A 24,462-nucleotide genomic window follows, 5' to 3' on the forward strand; every position below is an offset into this window, starting at 1 on the left:
TCAAGTGCAGGTGCAGTCAGTGCTCCATTTCCTAGCAAGTGGGTCATTTCAAACAACAGTGGCCATTGCATCAGGGATATCCCAGCCTATGTTTTCCAGCGTATTGTCCACAGTGTTGTCTGCCCTGCTGAAACAAATGCAGAGCTACATCGTTTTCCTCAGGTGGAGGATTTGCCTACAGTGAAAGGTGATTTATATGCCCTGGGACATATCCCCAACATCATAGGTGCCATTGATGGGACCCATGTGGCTTTGGACCTCCCCCGCAGGAGTGAACAGGTGTACAGAAACCGGAAGAGTTATCATTCCATGAATGTACAGATTGTATGTTTGGCAGACCAGTACATCTCCCATGTGAATGCTAAGTTCCCTGGCTCAGTGCATGACGCCTACATCCTGCGGAATAGCAACATCCCTTATGTGATGGGTCAACTCCAGAGGCACTGTGTGTAGCTATTAGGTGAGCACCTGGAAGCAAGACAGTGGGAATGGTTGTCTGGGTCTGGGGTTACCCTAAAGGTTAGTGTGTGTCTAATACTTGTCCCTCGCCATTTGCAGGTGACTCTGGTTACCCCAACCTGTCATGGCTACTGACCCCAGTGAGGAATCCCAGGACAAGGGCAGAGGAACGCTACAATGAGGCCCATGGGCGAACTAGGAGGGTGATCGAACAGACCTTCGGCCTCCTGAAGGCCAGGTTCCGGTGCCTCCATATGACAGGTGGATCCCTATTCTACTCACCAAGGAAGGTGTGCCAGATCATCGTGGCCTGCTGTATGCTTCATAACTTGGCATTGCGACGACAGGTGCCTTTTCTCCAGGAGGATGGTCCAGATGGCGGTGTTGTTGCAGCTGTGGAGCCTGTGGATAGTGAAGACGAGGAAGCAGAGGAAGAAGACATGAACAACAGGGACTCAGTGATCCAGCAATATTTCCAGTGAGACACAGATAAGAGTACAGACCTGCCTACTACATGTACTTAAACACTGCTACCTCTCTACTGTCTGTCGTTTTCCTCCAGTGTATGGGCACTGAGTTGTCACTTACCCTTACGATTTCACAGATGTGGGTTCCACTGTGTGACAACTGCTTTGATTCCTCATGGACTTGAGCTGTGTGACATGGGTATGTTGACATTACTATTGAAAGAGCATTTTGTCACTGTAATTGCTAATACACTTTTTCGAAATCACAGACAGACTGCAGATTGTTTTGTGTTTTAAGTGTATTTATTTAAGTGCTCAATATTGGAGGGGGTGGTGAAATGGTGAGGGGTGATGGCGGAGGAATGTCCATGGCAGAGTCCAGTCTATTAGTCTCACAGGTGCATTGCCCAAAGGGGCATAGGAAGTGGAGCTGGGGCAGTTTAAGTATGGACAGGGTGACAAAGTCAGACAGTAGGATGACAATCAGGGTGGTCTCATTTCTTGGCGACGGTCTTGGCATCGTGCTCTGTCTTTGTCCTGGATCTCAGGGACCGTTTGCGGGATGGTTCTCCCTCTGCAAGGGGTGGGGTGCTGGTGTGGTGGTCCTGTGGCGGGGCATCTTGTCCACTAGCGCCGGCATAGGTTGTGGGCAGTTCATCGTCCATGCTAGTGTCAGGGGCCCCTTGTAGTGCCACAGTGTCCCTCCTGGTGTTGACGAGTTCCTTCGGCACCCCTACGATGGTGCCCAGGGTGGAGCTGATGGTTCTGAGTTCCTCCCTGAAGCCCATATACTGTTCCTCCTGCAGGTGCTGGGTCTCCTGGAACTTGGCCAGTACCGTTGCCATCGTCTCCTGGGAGTGGTGGTAGTCTCCCATGATGGAGGAGAGGGCCTCGTGGAGAGTGGGTTCCCTTGGCCTGTCCGCCACCTGTCGCACAGCAGCCCTCCCAGTTCCCCTGTGTTCCTGGGCCTCCGTCCCCTGGACCGTGTGCCCACTGACACTGCCCCCAGGTCCCTGTTGTTGTTGTGGTGGTGGGTTATCCTGGGTTCCCTGTAGTGGTGGACACACAGCTGATTGATGTGTCCTGGGGACGGAGGTATGGGCCCGCTGGGTGGGTGCTGTGCTGGTGTTTCCAGAGGGGGAAAGGTCTGTGGTGGCCTGTGACTGGGTGATGGGAACCGACTGTCCCGAGGTCCCCGATGGGCCGGGTTGGTCATCTAGGTCCAGTTGGACAGAGGTGCTGTCATCACTGTGGGCCTCTTCTGTTGGTGGTGTGGTCATGTGTGGACCCTCCTGTCCGGTGACGTTGGGTAGGGGTCCTGCAAGGGTATAAGAGGATGGTTATTACAACTGTGTGTGTCATGGTGTGCAATGAGTGGGTGACCGTCTACCCCAGTGCTTGCATTCCTGTGTGGGAGCTTGTGTGATGGTGGTTATGGGTATGTGCAGTGGGCATGCTTTAGTGATGGCTGTCCATGCTCTGTTGTTGCATGCAGGGCTTGGTGTTGGGATGGGTGTTTTGTGATGTTGGGACATATGTGAGAAGTTGGGGTGCTGGGGGTGAGGGTGTGGGTGTGTGATAGCATGCAAGTAGGGTGGGTGATGTAATAGTTAAGCTTTGACTTACCAGAGTCCATTCCTCCGCCTACTCCTGCGAGGCCCTCAGGATGCAGAATCGCCAAGACCTGCTCCTCCCATGTTGTTAGTTGTGGGTGAGGAGGTGGGGTTCTGCCGCCAGTCCTCTGAACCGCCAGGTGGTGTCTGGAGACCAGGAAACGCACCTTCCCCCATAGGTCGTTCCACCTCTTCCTGCTGTCCTCACGATTTCTTGTGTGCTGTCCCACTGCGTTGACCCTGTCCACTATTCTTCGCCATAGCTCCATCTTCCTTGCAATGGAGGTGTGCTGCACCTGTGTTCCGAATAGCTGTGGCTCTACCCGGACGATTTCCTCCACCATGACCCTGAGCTCCTCCTCCGAGAACCTGGGCCGTCTTTGCCGTGCCATGGGGTGGTGTAGGTGATGTGTGGGGTGGATTGTGTGGTGATCAGTGTGCTGATATGTAGTGGTGTGTTGTGTGAGGTGCGTGGAAGTTGTGTGGGTGATGGTATTGTGTGCCTGTGAATGCTGCTGTTCTTGCTGGTGGTGTCTCTCTCTGGCCTTCTTTCTGAATTTTTTGGTCATAGGGGTTTGTGGGTGATGTGGGTGTGTGTTTTATATTGTGTTGGGTGTGTGGGAGTGGTGTGTGTACGTGTATCAGGTGTGTGTATTTGGAATTGTCGAATGTGGTTGTGTTTTGTAAATGTGTGTGTATTTTGAGCGTGGCGGTGTGTACCGCCAATGGAATACCGCGGTTGAAAGACCGCTGCGTAGATTCGTGTGTCGTGATAGTGTGGGTGTATTTCTGTTGGCATGATGGTGTCGGTTTTGTTTTCGCCAGTTTACCACTGACCTTTGGTGTGGCGGACTTGTGTGGGTGTCTGAATTTTGGCAGATTCCGAAATGTGGGTCATAATAGCTGTGGCGGTTTTCCGCGGCCACGGCGGGGTGTTGGCGGTCTTCTGCACGGCGGTAAGCGGCTTTTACCGCCAATGTTGTAATGCCCTAAGGAAGGCTATTTTTGTTTTTTTTAAGTTGAATTTATAGCTGAAATCGGCAAATCCTACAGCAATGCGGGCTACCTGTCTTAGATGTTGCAGTAATTCATCATCCGTCAGAAATATATCATCTAGATAGGACAATGCTTCAGGGTCAATGTCGTGCAATATTGAAGTCACACAAGCCAAAAACAGTCCTGGACTGTTCTTGTACCCCTGTGGTAAACAATAGACTTTTTTTCTGGGAGCCTAAAAATTGTTAGGTCTCTACTCTCAGGTGCTATATTTTGGCAGAAGAAACCATTGGAAATATTCAGTGTTGTTTTGTATTTTTTGCGCACTATGGGGCATATTTATACTGGTTTGTGCCAGATTTGCATCATTTCTTTTATGCAAATCCGGTGCAAACTTAACTCCATATTTATATTTTGGTGCCAAAATATTGGAGCTAAAGTCATTTTTTGCCTGCGGAAAACTACCTTGCGTCAATTAGATGCAAGGTAGCCGTTCCCAGGCAAACAAAAGACTCTAAGGCCCTAGCGCCTTATTTATCCTCCCGTGCAAAAATCATGCACGGGGGAAGGAGGGGTAAAAAAATATGGTGCAAAGCTTGCTTTGCACCATTTTTTAACGCCTGGGTCAGGGCAGGCATTAGGGGACCTGTGGGCCTATTTCCATGGTGGAACACTATGGAATAAGCCCACAGGTGCACTCCCCAGGTCCCAGGGACACCCCCACCAACACCAGAGAGACATAGCATTTGTGTGTGTCTGACTGTTCAAGTGTCTGTAGTCTAAGACTATTCTGTACGAACAGCCTGGTTTAGCTACTGGGAATGAAGGATTATTCATTCTTGAGACACAGGGTTCAATTACGCCCTGGCTCTTTAGTTGGGTGAGGATTTCCCTCACGGGTGCTTTAGTATCATGCTTTATTGGATACTGGGATTGAGGTTGATTTTTTATTGGAATTAAATGATAGGGGGAATCTTTATCCCATCCTACGTGGTTGCGATATAACGTGGGTGCCTGCGCCAATGCCCAATCGATGGCGTAGGATTCTGCGAGCTCATTGGGAACAAGAGGCGAGAAAGAAGGTTTGATAACATCTTCCCCATATGGGCAAGTACGGACAAATTCTGGTGGGCAATCCCTTTCGGCCAGTAGAATATCATATATATTTACGACGCGGTCCCAAAAGATTGCGTTCAATGTCCCCCTCTAACTGTAACTTTACTTTGTACACCCTATCAGGCGTGGAGACACTGTGCTCTTGAAGATTCTGGAGAACTATTGTGACCTCTGCAGCGCTGTCTAGCAGAGCTAGTGCCCACTTCTTGTCCTTCAATGGAGCCATCTTCTTGAGTGACATGACGAATCGCAACTGCTGTCACTTTTTTCTTTTTGAATTGGGGTTTTTGTTGGGGAAGTTTCTATTCTTTTTTAACAGAAACTTCTGTAGAGCGTTGTGATTCCTGTCTCAGTTTCACATACTCAGTTCTTTGCTCTGACCGCCCACCTCTCTTACTGCATTTTTCCAGTGAGTCTTGAAAGGAATGAGATTGGCGTGTATCTGTATATTGAAATCTGTCAAGCGTTTTTATATTTGACTATTTCTGAGAATATATCTATTCTGTGGGCTCTCTGTATGCAGAGATTCTCCCCTTTCTTTGTTAGGTGTTTGTTGTTTTTTATCCCAGCGTTTCTTATAACCCTCTGGAGCTTGCTTGGTAGAATCTTTATTAGATTTACCATGAAACTGCGTTTTTGTGGGTCTGGCCCCCAGACTATCTCGACCAATACTACAATACTAGAGTAGGTCTCCACGATAATCTTTGGCAGCTCACGTTCTTGATTTCGTGGAGGAACGTCCCGGAGCCGCATGCACACTGCTAGTGCAACTGTTTCCCCTTTAAGATTACTCAGAACAATGGAAGATACAGTGGTAAAATTGCCCATAAGTTGCATCCCCAAGTCCAGGGCTGGGGCAGCCCCCTATTCATCTTGAATTTGTTTTAACACTTCCTGTAAATTGACAAGTGTTGGTGTACCGTGTCTTCGGTATTATAGAGCGTGGCAAATACTGTGCCCCATGTATTGCAGTTATATACTGTGGGAATCATCCCAAATGGCAAGCACATAGATAATATTCTAGGCTTATCCTGTGGTCCAGTATGGGCAAATACTGCTTCCAGTGCATTCATTTTTTGAGCTAACCAAAACAGAATCTCTTCTCGTTTGGTGGGTACTTTACCCTTGATCGAATGTACAGTCGCAGGATTAATACCTGGTGTTAGTGCATGTGGTTGCGCCTCAGCAGCACATGCTGGGTTTGTATTTAATGTGTGCATTACAGTCTGTACTAATCATCTGTATATTGCCGTAAGCTCAGTATATAAGGATGGACTTCAGCTACCATCAAGGTTGCTGCAGCAGGGTGCGGTGTATATGTGGCCAATAAAGGCCAGGTAGGACCAGCATTACTTAGAGGACCTAACCTAACATTTAGAATTGTATGTGGTAGGGCGCCATCAAGCCAATTATTATGTTCTTGATAAGACAAAGGTATTTCTGGATATGGATATACTCTATATTGTGCAGGTATGTTTACAGCTGTACAGTGATTAAATGTATTTCTGTTCCCATCAGCTGCTGGAAATGTGACCCAAGAATAGAAAATGTCTGTTCTATAGGCTGGATGAGCCTCAACAACAAATGTAACTGGACCCCCCTGGGCCGTTATGCCATGTGCCAATAAATGTGAAGTAAGGGGTGGTTGCATATTGACTGCAATTGCTACCTGTTGTGGGTTCGCCATGATGAATGGTACATTTTTGTTCATAGATAAGCACACCAAATGGGGATTATCCTTTTAGAGTTCAAGCTTGAACAACCTACAGCGTTAGTTAGGTACTCCCTACTTAGCTGAGGAGGAAAATCCTCAATACCACGGATGTCTCCGTTTATAGTACTGAGGTGGTCTTTGCATGTATTGAGACAGTGATACTCAGGAGGACCCGAAAATTAGTGCCTGACCAAATGTTGGTGGCGCCATGTCACGTAGGTTCTCATTATCCTAATGAGACTACTGGATTTGGACGGCAGAATCACTTGTACTGTGGGAGACTGAGTCTGAACCCACTACAGGTGACAACTGTTGGCCTAATCCAGGTTTTATTCTCGCTAACTAGCAGTGCCTCATCTCCACCCTAGAGCAGGGATGATTGGGCAACCGAGCGCATGACACAATTGACTCCTCAGGGAAATCGTGGTCACTCAGATCTCATCTGTTTCTCTCAGTTACATTAGTCTCACATAAGCAAGGGTAATAAGAGGCAGATTATAGTTCAATAAGGATTTATTGAAGTAACTGCATCTTAGATAGTAAAGCATGTATTGAAATAACTAGGACGATGAAGCATGACAGGATTAAAATTGTGACAAGGAGAGTGAAACATAAAAATAACACTACCATATTGTCACTTAAATAGTTAAGAATAGCTCCTGCATATGGCTATGTTTAAGCACAGAATGTTAAGCTCTAATTCTGCCCTTCAGGTTTCCCCGGGAAGACATCATCCCTCATACCCGAGCAAGAGGCCTATAGTCTACATAAGCAGCTGCAGCGAAGCACTCAGCAATCAGCATATAGTTGTGGTCATCTGGCTGGAATCTCCCTCTAATGTACATAGGTCAAAGTAGTGTTTTTATAATAAAACAGCTGATGTTCCAAGAAAGGATACCCATGTAAGAGTGTGTATGTTTCTGTGAACATTAGAGACGAAGCGTACCACTTTTGCCGGCAACGTATCTTACTGCAGCCTTGAGAAAAGTAGAGAGTGAAAGAAATGTCTTGTTTAAGAACACAGTGCTGGCCTAGGCAAAGAACAGCTAGAGAACAGAATGCAAACATGGCTATTGTTAAAATAATAAAAACAACGTTGAATAAAATATATCTATGTTAAAGTGAACAGCGGCAGGCCTAGTTTGCTAAAATAACATGTATAAACTATAGCTAAAATGGCTACACAACACCACCATCCTGTTCCCCTCTTCAAAGTGGTAATGTTTCCTCCAAGGTCCCTATATCTTGTGAAACTTCCTCGGGCACCCTCTAGCCTTGTAGGTCACTTTTTCTGCCATCATGTATAAGCTCATTCCCAACTTCCATTCCCTTATACTTGGCATCTCCATGGTTCCCCAGTGTTTTGCAAAGTCTCTTTTGGCCACTAATAGTCCTAGATTACTAACTAGAAACATGGGCCATAGATTGTCTATGTCAGTTGGTATTCCCAGTAAATTATATTTAGGGTCAGACAGAATTGTTTTTCCTAGTACTGCTCTCAGTTCTCCCAAAACTGTTGACCAGTATTACTGTATGTGTGGACAATCCCAAAGTGTATGTAGGAATGATTCCGTGTCTGCCCACACCGTAAGCTGTGGGGGGAATGTTGCCCTCCGAAACTTGTGTAGGTGTGTCCTGTCATAATATACTCTGTGGAGGGTTTTAAATTGATTCAGGCTTAGTTTCGTTTTGATAGCCACTTCTCTCGGGTGCATCAAGACTGCCTCCAAGTCGGTGTCATCCATTTCTCCCAGGTCCCTTTCCCATCCCTCCTGCAGTTTATTTAGTGTGTCGGGCATATTACTGTTGACTGTTTTGTATGTCCAGGAGACCACCTTCCCTTCGATCTCTCCCTGAAGCTGTTGGCCTTCTAGTGGGCAAAGTCTGGAAGTTCTGTAGAGAGTAGCTTATCTGCATGCTATGCATATTGGAGTTGCACATATGTATAGCGCTGCGTGTAAGCTAGTTGATAGTCCCTTTGTAGGGAGTCAAATGTTTTAAGGTGTCCCTCTCCTATCAGATTTCCCAGTTTGGAGATACCTTTCGTGCCCCAGTTTCCTCAAAGTATGTTCCCTCCCATATGGGGGAGTTTCACATTCCACCCCATATGTTTCCCTGCAGCTCTCCGAGCCTCATTTGTCAGTTGTGTTACTGTCAGTAATTTCTTTACTCCTTTCCCACCGTACAGGAAGTGGAAGTACGATTTATGCTGGAATTGACTCCTCTCTGATGAATATGTAGGATAATCCCATGCTGCATGTGCCTAGCTGTTTATCATTATTAAGTGTGCTGCCCAGTAGTATGCCCAAATGTCCGGGAGGGCTATCCCCCATTGTAATGATTTCACTGGAGCATTTGTAGTGCCACCCTCGGTTCTCCCTCATTCCACAATAGTTTGCAGACCTCCCCCTTCTATCTTGGTAAATATTTCTTCCAGGAACTTAATATATGTGTTTTAAAGGCTATACAGTAGCTTCCGCAGGATGACCATCTTAAACAGAATGGCCCTATCTATTAATGTTAGTGGGAGGTTCCTCCACCTCTCTGTGTCTTCTTGAAATGCTACAAGGGCTTTTCTGATGTTTCAGTTAAGACTGCACTCCCTGCCCTGAGTCACATATATTCCCAATTATTTAAACTTCGTTAGCTGTTCGCAAGTGTCCAGGGAGGTCTAGTTGTGTCAGGTTTTCCCCTCGCACATACTGGCTAGATTTGTCCCAGTTTATTGTGTACTTCATATAATGAGGGGATTAGAGGATTACGGTCCAGTGTACAGTCCCGCGACTAACATACATTTAACATCAAAGTACACTGTTCTGAATTGGGAAACAATCCTTGATCCTTTTGGACTTTTACAGGTATGAAACATGTCGACCTATATATAGGGATAAAGGTAGTTCCCTTTCTCTCTCCCTACTTTCTTTTCATTGCGGAAAGTGCAGGGACATCATCCCCTACGGCACTCCAAATTTTGTTTTTAACCTTGACATAGACCGCTTACTCAATAAACACATATGTTTGAGGGTCTAAAACCACATTTAACTCACATTCCAGTCCTACACACTCCTTTTCACTTGCAGAGCCAATTCACTCCTGCACTCAACAAACAGCAGTGATCGTAAAAGATCTCTGGCAAAGAGCCCTCTTGCGGGGCCCTTCAGACATTGCTATGCTGGTCTGATGAAGAGCAAGCCAGAGGATGAAGCATGACCGCCAATCTGGTGTGTGAGGGCCCTTGCTTCTAATCATAGCAGTGCCTAGTTTGACCTGTATTTCACAGTGAAGTCCTAGTGGGACTCCCCAGTTTATTGTGCAGCCTGTGTGGGTTCTGTATCTCAGGAATAGTCAGAACAACTTGAGCAGTGTTGTGTGGGGTCGGTGACGTAAAGCAGGATATCATGTGCATAGAGTCCGACCCTCTCATCCGCCTCCTCCTTCTCCGATATGGGGAAACCAGACGGGTGTTGTCAAACTATATAAGCCAGGGCTCCTGCATAAGAGCAAACAATAATGGTGAGGGGGGAAGTCCTGGCTTGTTCCTCTCTCAATTGGAAATTCTGCTGATGTTTCCCCATTGACCCAGACAGTTGCCACAGGACAGGTATATAGTACCACTACCCAGGCCAGGAATTTGGGTCCAAATCTGAGGGCCAGTGGACAACATCATATGCCTTTTCGACATTCAGAGACAGTAGCACATGGGGATCTTCCCTTCCTCTTATGGTTTCTCACCAGTTGTGAACCTTGCAGAGATTAAATCTAGTCGATCTCTTGAAAGAAGCCCAGATTTTCTGTTTGTATCAGGGGTGTTATTATAACCTCCAATAATCTCATAGCAAGGATTGTCGAAAGTATCTTAGTCTCAACACTGAGGAAGGAGATCCGGCGGCACGAGCTACATTCCTTAGTGGGTTTTCCTGTTTTCGGGATTACTACTATTGTAGCCCTGGGGAGGTCTGACTGGAAAGTTACCTGATCTCTGTCTTCTGTGAACGTTTTGAGTAGGTTGGGGCCCAGGACATTTGCATTTTTCTTTAAAAATTGTACTGGGATACCACTGCGGTCAGGTGTTTTGCCAGGATTACGTTTACCTATCTCATTTCTTAGTTCTGTTAGAGTTATTTTTTCCTCGAGGGAGTCGCGGTCTGTTGGTTTCAAGATGGGGATATGCACTCCTGCTAAGTATTCCTCTGTATAGGTTGCATCTGCTAGTGGCCACATTTTGTAAAACTCCCAAACAAATTGTGTAAACTCTTCGGTTATTTCCGTGTTAATATTGAGAGAGCGTAGTTTAAATATTACATATTATAGACATGAATTGCTTATGTTTAACAATACTGCATTAATAATATTATTCGTTGAAATGTATTCATAAACGTAAAGAATTGTTCACCTGTGTAAACTAATGTCAACTATAAGAAATAATCATATTATGCCCAACTGAGCACATTAACACGTATAAAACTGCATTCATGAGAACTCGTATATCTTAAGTTAGCGTGAGTCGAGAATTAGCTGTGTAACTCTCATATTAAAGCGTATTGTTCTGTTTCTCCAGTGTGCTGACTTGCAAAAGACCATGACCCAGCGATTGTTCTTTTTCCTTACTTGTTTGCAACAATACCAAATTCTCTCATCCGCATGCTAGTAGCTTTATTATAACATTTATGGACTTCGCAACAAACATGGACACTTCCAAGGACGATAAAGCGTGGAGAAGAGAACTTTTGACCTGACGTGTGTCAAGAAAATGAAGTAACCCCAGATATGCCACCTACGAAAAACGTCAATTATGAAGACCAATTAGGATTTAGAGAAATATAGTGAAATGACAAATGCATTACTTAATGTATATTTTGATTGGTTACCGATAGTGGGGTGTAGTGACTGACCAATAGAATTTTGGGGGAATGTATTTTGGAAAAAGGGATAAAAGCCCATGACACAAGAGACAAAGCGCATTAGGTAGGGAATGATATCAATTGCATCCAGAAACTCTGTCACTCTATTTGGTGATTTGAGACTTAGACAACCATCCTTGCCCATAGACTGCCCCGTTACACTTTCCTCCTTAAGGGGAGAGTGTCCCCTGCCTTTAACTTAGATAGACTGACGGTGATCTAACTGATGCCCTGAAGACGAAGACTGATCCTGTATGCTGACCTATCAAGAGGAGGGTAATTATTGCTAATGAAACCTATTTTGCCTTTTCTTTCTAGGTACCAACTGCTGTATGTTTTGATTAGAGATCTTAGTTAGATGTTTTCTAAATTAATGTTCTAAATTGTTTTGCATGAAGCCCAACATGCTAATGCGAATTTGAGGATAGATGAGGTACACATTATGACTGATGGAACTGACGTGACTGACGTGGTGCTATGCTGAACTAAGACCTTTAGGAGGTATTATGTATCGCGATCTGTTCTTATTCGCATGATTATCTTATGTTCCTGATCTTTACCTTATTGAGAGCTCATCATAGTTGTCACCTTGTGATTATGTTTATATGCTTCTTGGTTTCGAGATTAATGCATTTGCTATTAGATTGTAATCAATAGGGAATAACATTTACTAATCTCCATTAAGGTGTGGTTATTCGTGACTGAAAGGTCATGATTGCGCCGAAGGATTATTAATGACTAAAGTGAAATATATTTTGGTGTTAACTGTTGACAATGTTATTGACATATTGATCAGTTATCTCATCTTACGGTGTCTCACCACTGGGTCCAAAGATTCATCGGCCTAAAACGAGTCCTGATGTGTATAAATTAGCATAGACGGACGCGTTACCAGTTCTGGTAGCAGAGCAACGGTTTGGCCCTTGGGGGCCCTAGGACGGAGTTTCATTGTTTAATTTGTTTTCTGTGATAATGCAATTTGGAGAGATGATGAGTTGCTAGGTTCTCCATGGCTTTCCCGGGATCTCGGAGCCTGCCTAAATGAGTTGGAAATGTTCTCGGCGCCATAGTATGCGTGGTTAGGGTCTTTTGCGCTTATTAAATCTTATGCATCTTGCAGGGGGTTGTGGAAATTTGCGTGTGTCTAGGACAAATTAAGTGTTGATTAGAAGGAGTGGGCGTACTCCACAGTATGAGAGTAGGGAAGTCGGCGTACTTCATGTGAATGCAGCGCTTATTGCTCAAAATTATCCACGTGGTTGGTCGTTGTATATGGACCTATTGAGGTCTAAGACTCCGGAGTATGATGGTAAATGAGGTTTATGTTGTAATCTGTGCGGTTTAACAGGTCAATCGGGCGTGGTTGACAAGTCAAGTTTCGAGTTGCAATGCATGTGTGAAACCTTCGATGGAGATTTGACGAGTTCTAAAGTGCACTAGAAGGAGTCATTGACAAGTCGAGAGTAGGATTTGCAGGTCGAATTCTGCTTGCGTATGTGGGAACTGAGGAGGAGAAAGTAGCGGCCGAGGCTTCAAGTGAAATCTCTGTAAAGTTCTGAAGCGAATGTGTTACCCTTCCTGTAGTAAACCGGCAGATCTGTGTTGTCATTTTAAGTGCTTGCAATAATTCGCATTAGTTTGTATGAGTTGTAAAGAGTTAGTGAGGTGTGGACAAGCCGCAAGACTTTGTCAGCTGCAGTGTGTGTGTGAGTGTGACGTCAGTGGTGCCGTGCTGAGATAGGTCAGATGCTGAGAGGGGTCGCGCACGGATTGGCTGCCGTCCGTGAGAGGCAAAGGGTTGAGAAAAGGGTAGGTGAAGAGTGGTCCTGGGAACTAAGCCGTTTTCTGATTAAATACGAAATAAAAGAATCGCAAAATGAATTTTGTTAAGGCATTCAAAAGCGCTTTGAAAGGAGATGTATATATTGTTGCAACCGATGGGGAACCTACACCACCTGAGGGTACTCCAGCTTATACAGTTATGGAGGAAAAGGGTGTTGCACCTTGTTTATGGATAAAACAATGGCGCAAATTAACAGAGAAAGAGGGGTGTCTAGCGTTTCCAGAACATGGGACATTCAATCCAAAGGTATTAGAAAATTTGAGGTGGATGTTAAGTACGCAGAAACCACCTCCGAGACCGGCACAATACGAGGCTTTGGCGATTTGGGACCTGATGGCTCTTAAACATAGGCAAGAAAGGTTTCACAGAAGATTGACAAGAGCAGAAAAATCCTATGCAGAGGCTAGATGGGACAATGAGAACAAAATGTGGAGACGAGGAACAGTAGATGGGTTAAAACTGTTTCCAGCAATAACACAGGGAGAAGAGACACAGGGAAAGAAAGCTTCTCGCAAAACCGACAAAGATTCAGGCAAAATTAAAGAGAACAAAAGGTCCTGGGAAGAAGAAGATGATTCAGATGATGAGACGTTTATGGATAGATTGTTACATGATCGTCCACCACCGTATGCGGTGAGTGACAGTGTTCCGAGCACTAGCTTGGATCCTGGGAACCAGACGGAGGAGAAGGGAGTTACTGATACGGTACAGACTAGCGATACAGCCTCGATACAGAATGGTGTCAGTGTACCCACTGCACCAGACTTGCCGATACAGTTGCAGCCTCCACCGCAGATAAAAATTATTTATCCTGATGTTCCAGTGCTTGAGACTACTACAAACTTGGTGGTGCCGCCAGACCCGATATATACAAAGCCAAGGCTGATACAGATTGAGTCAACTCCAAAGCTGGTGTCTCAACCGTCACAGCTGATACCTGGGTATAATCCTGTAGCAGGACCACCGTTAGTACCTTTACCGGGTACACTAGAACAGACCTATGGTGTTGCAGCTCCAAGAAGCTTGGGACCAGGTCAGACACCTGCCGCTATATCACTACCTATTACTGTCGGTCCCCCGGTGCCATTATATGCACAGGAGAAAACAAGGACATGTGAACAGGGAGTTAGGACTCATGAAGCAACAAGAGGAGGGTCAATTAGAACTCCACAAATAATGGCCCAGGAAGGACAGGTATGCGAACAACCGAGACCCTTAATGGACCTTAGTCCAATAGGGGCACCTCTTGAAGCAATGCGGCAAGCAGGGTTGGGAGTCTTGACTCCCCAAACTATGAGTACGAATACCTCCCACACTCCAATGATACATGCAGGGAACATTTCACTGCAAGGTTTTACAGTTCAACAGTTAAATGAGTGGTTAGAGAAAACTTGTAATTCACAAAAGACTACAGTGACCACAATTGATCCTGAAAAGGAAAAACAAGATGAATATCTGAATCTTGTACGGCTAGGAGCAGAAGCTGCTGAGTTGGTGGAAGGAACAATGGGAGTGAATAGGTTGGAATCATACACTGAGGCAGAATTGAGGTACTTATGCCCTAAGATTACCAAAGAGGTAGGTAAAGTACACCAGAGATTAACAAATTTGGCAGACAAATACAAGATTGATATTGGAAATACGAAACATTTGAAAAGGAGCTACAAATTAGATTTTGACACTAAAGATTTTGAACACATGAGATCTGCAGGCATGAAGGCACACTTGAAAGAGTTGTTGCAAAGTGCACAAATTTGGGGAGTACTAGAGAAATGGGAAGGCCGGTGGGCAAAGAAAAGAGATAAGGGAAAAAGAGATAGCTCAGGGTCTAATGAAGTAACAACCACACCCAATTTAGACACTGTAAAAATCCTACCTATGAGAGAAACAGCTGGTGGTGTCTTAGTGCATGTGCCTTGGTCTAGGGGAGACATTTTGTCCTTTACGAATGATTATCCTAGGTTAAGAGAAAAACCGATCGAGTGGTATCAACAGACAGATAGATTCGTAAAGCTTGCGAAGTGTCTCTGGGAAGACTTGAATACTTTATTTGAGATCATTGTTCCGCCAGATTTGTGGCTTGAGTGCAAGAGAGGGGTAGATTGGCCCACGAAGGAGCCGGCAAGGGATAAGGTGACTGGAGCACCTTCTGAAGAGGTGATGAAATATTATCATAAAGTAATTGAGTTTTTGAAACAAAAGGTATAGCCGAAGGTGACCGACTAGCAGAAAATCGACCGGACTTCTCAAGAGGTTAAGGAATCAATACATGCGTATTATGAGAAATTGTTGAAAGCATTCAAACATTACAGTGGTACTGAGACAATCGAACTGAAGGACATGAATCATCTTGTGTTTAGGTTCGTCGAAGGGCTAAGACCGGAGGTCAGCCAGATGATTAAAAATCATCTGATTTGTTGGCAAGCTAAACCGATTGATGAAGTGTTACAGTATGCAAAATACTGTAGTGATGAAATTGAGCTGAAGCAGAAAAAGTTGAAGGAGAAAGTGATGGTGATGCAGATAAGAGCTGCACAAGCTGGAATACAGGGAAATGGTGTTCAGCCAATGATACAGCAACAACCGCAAATGAATGGTGTGTTTCAGGCACAGCCGAGAGGCAGAGGTCGAGGTTTTGTGAACCGTAATTTTGATATGAATAATGTTGTTATTCAAAATGACGGTCAGGTAATGAAGAAGATGTCACCATGTCATGCGTGTGGGGGCATGGGGCATTGGAAACGGGATTGGCCAAATATGATGCAGGATGGTACAGTTCAGCAGAGCATTAATGCCGGTACACTACAAAATTCACGAGGTCCAAGAATGAGACACCAGAACCCGAATTTTCAGAATAATTTGGTGCAAATGCCAGGGGTACAACCCATGCAGCAAATGCAAATGCCGCGTTTCCAAACAGTGTCAGTACAACCAATACAACAGCAGATCCCTATGGTGCCTAGACAGCAAATGCAGTTACCCCTAGCTCCGATGGGACAGCAACAGGTGACGCTTCCTCAGCAGGTCACAGGCCAGGTAACAAACCAAAACAACACTGTACAACAATTCCCATTACGAGGTGAAAGTGACATGAATGAAGAATGGTCAGATGACAGCTCAGACAGCGAAGAGTGCAGGCTTGCAGCATCTTTAGAGGTAGATCAGAGAGGCCCATATGTAGAGGGAAAAGTAATGGGCTATAAGGTTTCATTTTTAGTTGACACAGGAGCTACACGCTCTACAGTTCGCAGTACAGAAGTACCGAGATTACCTCTTTCAGGGCGCACCATACGAGTGGTCGGAGTGGCTAACCAGTACCTGACAAATCCAATTACAGACCCAGTGCAGGTTGAAATTGGAAATTTCCAAGGCCTGCATAGATTTGTTGTATGTGACTCAAGCCCAGTGTCCTTACTAGGGAGAGACTTATTATGTAAAACCAAATGTTCGATTACCTGTTCCAACGATGGAATAGAAGTACAGACAAACAGTGATGATGAAGGAGATGAGGGTCAATTCATAGAAGAAAGAGGAGAGACGAATGAAGATTACCCTCTAATTACTCTATTCCCAGTGTTTACCTTGATCGATCTGCCTGCTGATCTACAAGGGTCTGTAACAGAGAAAGTGTGGGATTTGACTGGAAAAGAGGCTGGATTAATCAAGGGAGTAGGACCAGTCCAGGTACAAATAAAGCCAAATGCAGTGTTCCCACAAGTGCCACAATACCATATGACTCAGGATGTCCTCATTGAAGTGACACAGATAATTGCAGATTTTCTCAGACAGGGAGTTTTGAAAGAAGTTCTGAGCAGTCCGTGTAACTCACCTATTATGGGTTTAAAGAAGCCCTGTGGAAAGGTTCGAATTGTGCAGGATTTGAGAAAAATAAACAAAATTGTGATAAAATGCTGCCCTGTGGTACCCAACCCAGCGGTAATAATGTTCCAGATTCCTTGTGATGCTGAATGGTTTACTGTAGTAGACCTATCACAAGCATTTTTCTCAATACCTCTTCACGAAGATAGCCAATTTTTGTTCAGTTTCAAATTCCTAGATAAGGTGTACGGTTGGTGCAGAAATCCTCAGGGGTTTTCTGAGTCACCATCCATCTTCAATCAGATATTGAAGAAGGATTTGGAACCTCTTGTGCTGCCTTTCAATTCGACTCTTGTGCAGTACATTGATGATTTGTTGATTGCATCTAAAACCAGAGACAGCTGTAAATATGATACCATTGCATTGTTGAATCATTTGGGAAAGAATGGACACAAGGTATCACCTAAGAAGTTGCAATACTGTCAAAAAGAAGTTAAATATTTGGGACATCTGATTGAGAAAGGGTCCCGAAGAATATCAAAAGAAAGAATAACAGCTGTTTTACAAATGAATCCCCCAACAACAAAGAGAGATGTCAGGATGTTTCTGGGAATGGTGGGTTACTGTCGCCAGTGGATACCCAATTTCTCGATCATTTCAAAACCCTTAATAAAATTGACAGGAAAAGAGGTCAAGGATGAACCATACACAATCACTTTGACAAAAGAAGAGCTTGAGTCATTTTTAGAGCTGAAGGAGTGCATGTGCAGGGCTCCAGCACTAGGAATGCCTGATTATGAGAAACCTTTTCTGTTATTCTGTCATGAACGTGATGCTTGTTCTTTGTCTGTCTTAACACAATCCACGGAGATGCAAATCGCCCTGTAGCATATTTTTCAGCTTCTTTGGACCCTGTCACAGCAGCCTTACCGGGTTGTTTGCGAGCAGTCGCAGCAGTTGGTCAAAGCCTTTCTCAATGTGAGGGCATAGTCATGGGATACCCTTTGACAGTATTGGTTCCACATTCTGTCGAAATTCTGTTGACACGAACTAAGACGCAACACATGACAAATGCACGACTTACCAAATATGAGACGATTATTTTGGGGTCACCAAATGTTACATTAAAAAGATGCACTGTGCTGAACCCGGCAAGTCTATTTCCCAATGAGAATACAGAAATCAAAGATGGGGAAGAATTTGAGCATGATTGTCTTGAGGTGACAGCTCTGTACCAAACCTCGCCCAGACATACAGGATACCCAGTTAAAAGAAAACGATTGCATTATGTTCGTTGATGGGTCCTGTTTAAGAGATTCAACAGGAACATTGAGAGCTGGTTACGCAGTATGTACCATATCTGGCATAGTCGAGGCCTCCTGGCTCGAGAAAGTGTTTTCTGCACAGGTGGCAGAATTAATAGCTCTTACAAAAGCCTGCCACGCTGCTGTGAATTTGAAAGTCACAATCTATACTGACAGCAGATATGGATTTGGAATTGTGCATGATTTTGGCCAACTCTGGTCACAGAGGGGTTTCATGACATCCTCTGGTTCACCAGTGAAAAATGGAGAACAAATAAGAGATTTGTTACATGCGATTCAGTTGCCTCTTGAAATTGCCGTGGTGAAGTGCAGTGCTCACACCAGATCACAAGACTTTGTGTCAATGGGGAATGGTTACGCAGACCAAGTTGCAAGATTTTGTGCTTTAAACTGTATATCATTTAAAGAGCAGTGGGAATTGTTACCACAACCTGAGAACGACACGACCTTAAGCCTAGCATTAAGAGTGGTTGATACCTTAGACGAATTAAAGACATTACAAAACCTTGCTAGCAAAGAAGAAAAACGTTCCTGGCAGAAAATGCAGTGTGTACAAAGAGCAGATGATATATGGGTTTAAGAGGAAGGAAAATTGGTTCTGCCAAATAGTCTTCTGTCACAATTTGCCCGATTATACCATGGGCAGGCACATTTAGGAAGAGATGCCATGATCAGATCTTTTAAAATTTATTGGTTCAATCCAAAATTCAGACATGCCGCAGAAATTACTTGTCACAGGTGCGTCATCTGTCAACAGATGAACGCTGGAAAAGGAACAGTAGTAACTTTGAGCCATATTGGAAGAGCTGGAGGTCCATTTAACAAAATGCAAATGGATTTCATTGAAATGCCTGTTTGTGGAGGATTGAAGTACGTGTTGGTGATTGTGTGTGTTTTCAGTCATTGGATTGAGGCATATCCCACACGTAGGAATGACAGTCTTACAGTTGCAAAACTACTACTAAGAGAGTTAATACCAAGGTTCGGGTTTCCGGTTTCTATAGAATCAGATAGTGGAAGACACTTCGACAATGAGGTGATTAAACTTCTGTGTCCCGCACTCAACATTGAGCAGAAGTTCCATTGTAGCTATCGCCCTGAAGCATCAGGACTAGTTGAACAGATGAATGGTACCTTAAAATCAAGAATAGCAAAAATGTGTGCAGCAACAAACATGAAATGGCCAGATGCATTACCTCTAGTACTGATGTCTATCAGAAACACGCCAGATAAGAAAACAGGACTGTCCCCCCATGAAATCCTCATGGGTAGAGCAATGAGGTTACCAGCGGTACCTGCAAATGCACTAGTGAATATTACAGATGATATGGTGTTGGATTACTGCAAAGGTTTGGCTGACGTGATTCGCTCTTTCTCTCACCAGGTGGAAGCTAACGCATTGCCACCAATCGGCGAACCAGGACACTCTTTGCAAGCCGGAGATTGGGTGGTTGTCAAGAAGCACGTGAGGAAATCGTGTCTTGAGCCACGTTGGAAGGGGCCATATCAAGTAATATTGACAACCACTACTGCTGTGAAGTGTGCCGGGGTTCCCAACTGGATACATTCCAGTCACACAAAGAGGGTAACGTGTCCTGTTGAAGAGGAACTTGAAGATTCCGGTACAGCAACTTCAGGAGGAGAAGTCTCAGAGTCAGAGATTAGTCAAGAAAGATCTGAGACTACAGAAGAGCCCACTGAGGACAGCCTTGTCCCTCAAGCTAACAGTAAGTTCGAGAGAGGTGACAGAGTGCCTATCTCAGTTGAGGCAGCAGGAGAACTAAGACAAGGAGAGGTTCTCCCAGAAGTAGACGAATACAATTCAGAGCCTGAATACAGTGTAGAACCGGAAGGCGAGAGAGAAGGAGAAGTTATAAATTCAAATCGAAACGGATCAGAGTCTTCTGAACCGGTTGCAAGTCCGTCAAGAGAAAACACCACATCACAAGAGGAGGGTGCTGTCCAACGGCCCGAAGGAAAACACCGAAGCAAGACGCACAGAGGTGATTATTGGCCAGACAAGTCACATCTTAGAATAAGAGAAATAGCAAACGAGACAATAATAGAGGAAAGCGATACTTCACAGGCAGATGATCTGAGTGAAGGAGAACAACAAGGTGAACGAAAATTAAAAAGAAAGAGAATAGCAAACCGAAGATATACAGGTCCTGAATGGGCATATGCTACAACCTCTGAATTGCAACAAGAATTCTTAGCTTTCTGCTTTGATCGAGAAGTGCCAGGCCAATACTACGGTACCTGAAGGTATTCTACAAGAAAACTCGGATAAAATTGAAATCGTGAAAGCTGAAAGGAGAAAGAGTCTTTAGAAAACTACCGGAAAGCAACACTAAACCTGGATTTGACCTCAAGGAACCTGATTACGACAAGCTGCTAACCTGAATTGATGAAAAGGGTCCTGGAGTGAGTGAAGACGCTGTAAAATACGCAGAAAGAGTTTGCCTTCTTGAGTTGATTGTTGACCTGCTATTCTGATTCTATACAAACATGGCTTATAGTAGTAAAGGAAGTAAGGTGTGTGGTTGGTTAGGACTTATGATAGGTGTTGTATGCGCAATAATGATTGTGGGAGTGATTGTAGAAATGCCATGGAGAGAGAATGAAACTATTAATGCAACTTCGAAACCTGAGACTACTACCCCTACTAAACTATCACCGTGGGAGAAATTTGAGCAAGATGCCAGACATCTGCATGAGGGAACTAATGCAAAAGGGGAACTTTCTACTAATGTCTTCTATTGCTTACTAAATGAGTATGTGGAAACTATGGATGCGAAAGATTGTTATGTGTGTACTAAAATTCCTTCATCTGTGCAGGAGGGAGTTACTTATCATAGCCTCCCTCTTACTTATGGAATTAGCTGCAGCTTGCTATTAACAAGATTTTATGATCAAGAGCATGTGCAATACTTTTATTCAAATTTGGATGTTGTGTTTTCTTTTGTGCCTGTGATTGAATTCTTAAATAAGTTAGCTAAAGAGCATGATATTAAAATAGTTAGAGGATTCTTTGAGCCAACACTTACATTTGGAACTGCTTATGCACATCGCAATAATTTGACTTGCTTACTGTCTCCTGTAGAGAAAAGCTTTTTAGATCACACAGATGATAGACGTAAAGCATTGAAAGAAAGGTTAGAAAAAGGCTTAGAAAAACGTACTTATGCAAATGATTATGCTTACACGGCAATTAAAACACAAGGCTAATTAGCTATAGATGCATTACACGTAGGTAGACTGTGTATATATAGGCCAAAATCTGATCAAGACAATCTATTTGTAGGTACGAGTGAATGTAGACATGTGTTTCTGTTTCAGAGTAAATGGACCTTTATGTTGAATGGACAAGACCCAGCGATTCCTGGAATCTATTACATCTGTGGGTTAAATGCATATTACCGTCTCCCTAAGGGATGGTATGGGACATGTTATTTGGGAATAGTATTCCCAAAGATATACCAGATTGATGACTTAAAACAAATACCTAAAACGTCTGAATTACAACATACTAGACAAAAGCGAGAATCAGTGGCGGCTGTCATTGGTGACATATTTGGAGCTATAATCCCATCAGTAGGGGTTATCTTAAATTCTATGAAAATTCAAAAGTTGTCTACTATTGTGGATAACATGCTGACAAATTTTACAGGAGCTATACTTCTGATGGATACTGAACTTGCTGCAGAAAGAGCTATGACTCTTCAAAATCGGCTTGCTTTAGACATTCTTTTAGCAAAGAGTGGAGGTGTGTGCAAAATGCTTAATGAACGTCATTGTTGTTCATTTATACCAGATAACAGTAAGAAAATTAGAAGCATGCTTACTAACCTTACTAAAGATAGTACAGATTTGAAGGATTTAAAAGAACCTGGTGTTTGGGAAAAATTTGGAAAAGGAATTGCCCGAGTGGGAAGCTGGTTTACCCACATTTGGAATGGGGTACTTGCAAAAATTATGATAGGTCTATTAATTGTTTTGATTTGTCTATTAGGATTATGGGGGGCATGCAAAATGAATGACAAAATAAAAAGAAATTGGTCTAAAAGAGCCCGACAAAATGAAGAAAGTGAAAGAGAGAAAATGTTCAATGAAATATGGGAAAGCCCACATAAAGAGCAAGATGTTGAAATGCGTATCATGCGCAAAGTGAAAAGTTAAGATCAAAAGATTGTGTGATGACGAGCGTCATCAGAGGAGGGACTGAGAGAGCGTAGTTTAAATATTACATATTATAGACATGAATTGCTTATGTTTAACAATACTGCATTAATAATATTATTCGTTGAAATGTATTCATAAACGTAAAGAATTGTTCACCTGTGTAAACTAATGTCAACTATAAGAAATAATCATATTATGCCCAACTGAGCACATTAACACGTATAAAACTGCATTCATGAGAACTCGTATATCTTAAGTTAGCGTGAGTCGAGAATTAGCTGTGTAACTCTCATATTAAAGCGTATTTTTCTATTTCTCCAGTGTGCTGACTTGCAAAAGACCATGACCCAGCGATTGTTCTTTTTCCTTACTTGTTTGCAACAATACCAAATTCTCTCATCCGCATGCTAGTAGCTTTATTATAAAATTTATGGACTTCGCAACAAACATGGACACTTCCAAGGACGATAAAGCGTGGAGAAGAGAACTTTTGACCTGATGTGTGCCAAGAAAATTAAGTAACCCCGGATATGCCACCTACGAAAAACGTCAATTATGAAGACCAATTAGGATTTAGAGAAATATCGTGAAATTACAAATGCATTACTTAATGTATAATTTGATTGGTTACCGATAGTGGGGTGTAGTGACTGACCAATAGAATTTTGGGGCAATATATTTTGGAAAAAGGGATAAAAGCCCATGACACAAGAGACAAAGCGCATTAGGTAGGGAATGATATCAATTGCATCCAGAAACTCTGTCACTCTATTAGGTGATTTGAGACTTAGACAACCATCCTTGCCCATAGTCTGCCCCGTTACACTTTCCTCCTTAAGGGGAGAGTGTCCCCTGCCTTTAACTTAGATAGACTGACGGTGATCTAACTGATGCCCTAAAGACGAAGACTGATCCTGTATGCTGACCTATCAAGAGGAGGGAAATTATTGCTAATGAAACCTATTTTGCCTTTTCTTTCTAGGTACCAACTGCTGTATGTTTTGATTAGAGATCTTAGTTAGATGTTTTCCAAATTAATGTTCTAAATTGTTTTGCATGAAGCCCAACATGCTAATGCTAATTTGAGGATAGATGAGGTACACATTATGACTGACGGAACTGACGTGACTGACGTGGTGCTATGCTGAACTAAGACCTTTAGGAGGTATTATGTATCGCGATCTGTTCTTATTCGCATGATTATCTTATGTTCCTGATCTTTACCTTATTGAGAGCTCATCATAGTTGTCACCTTGTGATTATGTTTATATGCTTCTTGGTTTCGAGATTAATGCATTTGCTATTAGATTGTAATCAATAGGGAATAACATTTACTAATCTCCATTAAGGTGTGGTTATTCGTGACTGAAAGGTCATGATTGCGCCGAAGGATTATTAATGACTAAAGTGAAATATATTTTGGTGTTAACTGTTGACAATGTTATTGACATATTGATTGACATATTGATCAGTTATCTCGTCTTACGGTGTCTCACCACTGGGTCCAAAGATTCATCGGCCTAAAACGAGTCCTGATGTGTATAAATTAGCATAGACGGACGCGTTACCAGTTCCATAGGTCTCATTGTGTGAACCCTGTATGCTAAGTTCCCCACGCATTTTCATCTCTCTCTTACCAAACCATGTCCATAATCTTCCACCCTTGTCGCCAGGTTTGTATAGCCGGTGTTGTATGGCTCATGCTTGGGCCTTGTATCTTGACATTTCTGGTCCTTATTACTCTCACCATTTATTTGGCCCAACTAATTATTTAGTTGCACCAAAAGAATGGAGTGAATATTGAAAATCATAACTTAATTTCTGTAGTGCTGTTATTGGGTCAACTGTGTTTTTGGTCCATTTATTCTTGACCTCCCTCCCAGTGCGGCCTGAATAGAAATAGACCACCCAGTGTTTAGCTATCATTTAATTGATAAAAGGTATCCTTTAAATTATTTTGTGCATTGTTTCTCACTTTCACATCATCTTTGACTGTTTCTAAACCTTAATTTGTACCCCTTTAATTT

At 43.5% G+C, this 24,462-nt stretch overlaps 1 protein-coding gene across 1 annotated transcript in view; it reads right to left on the minus strand.

Moving 5' to 3' along the window:
* SNED1 (sushi, nidogen and EGF like domains 1) overlaps positions 1–24,462 on the minus strand; it is a 2,603,997-nt gene that overhangs the window by 552,312 nt on the left and 2,027,223 nt on the right. The window lies entirely within an intron of this gene.

This window comes from Pleurodeles waltl, chromosome 11, assembly GCF_031143425.1.
Source record: "Pleurodeles waltl isolate 20211129_DDA chromosome 11, aPleWal1.hap1.20221129, whole genome shotgun sequence".
Classification (NCBI taxonomy): domain Eukaryota; kingdom Metazoa; phylum Chordata; class Amphibia; order Caudata; family Salamandridae; genus Pleurodeles; species Pleurodeles waltl.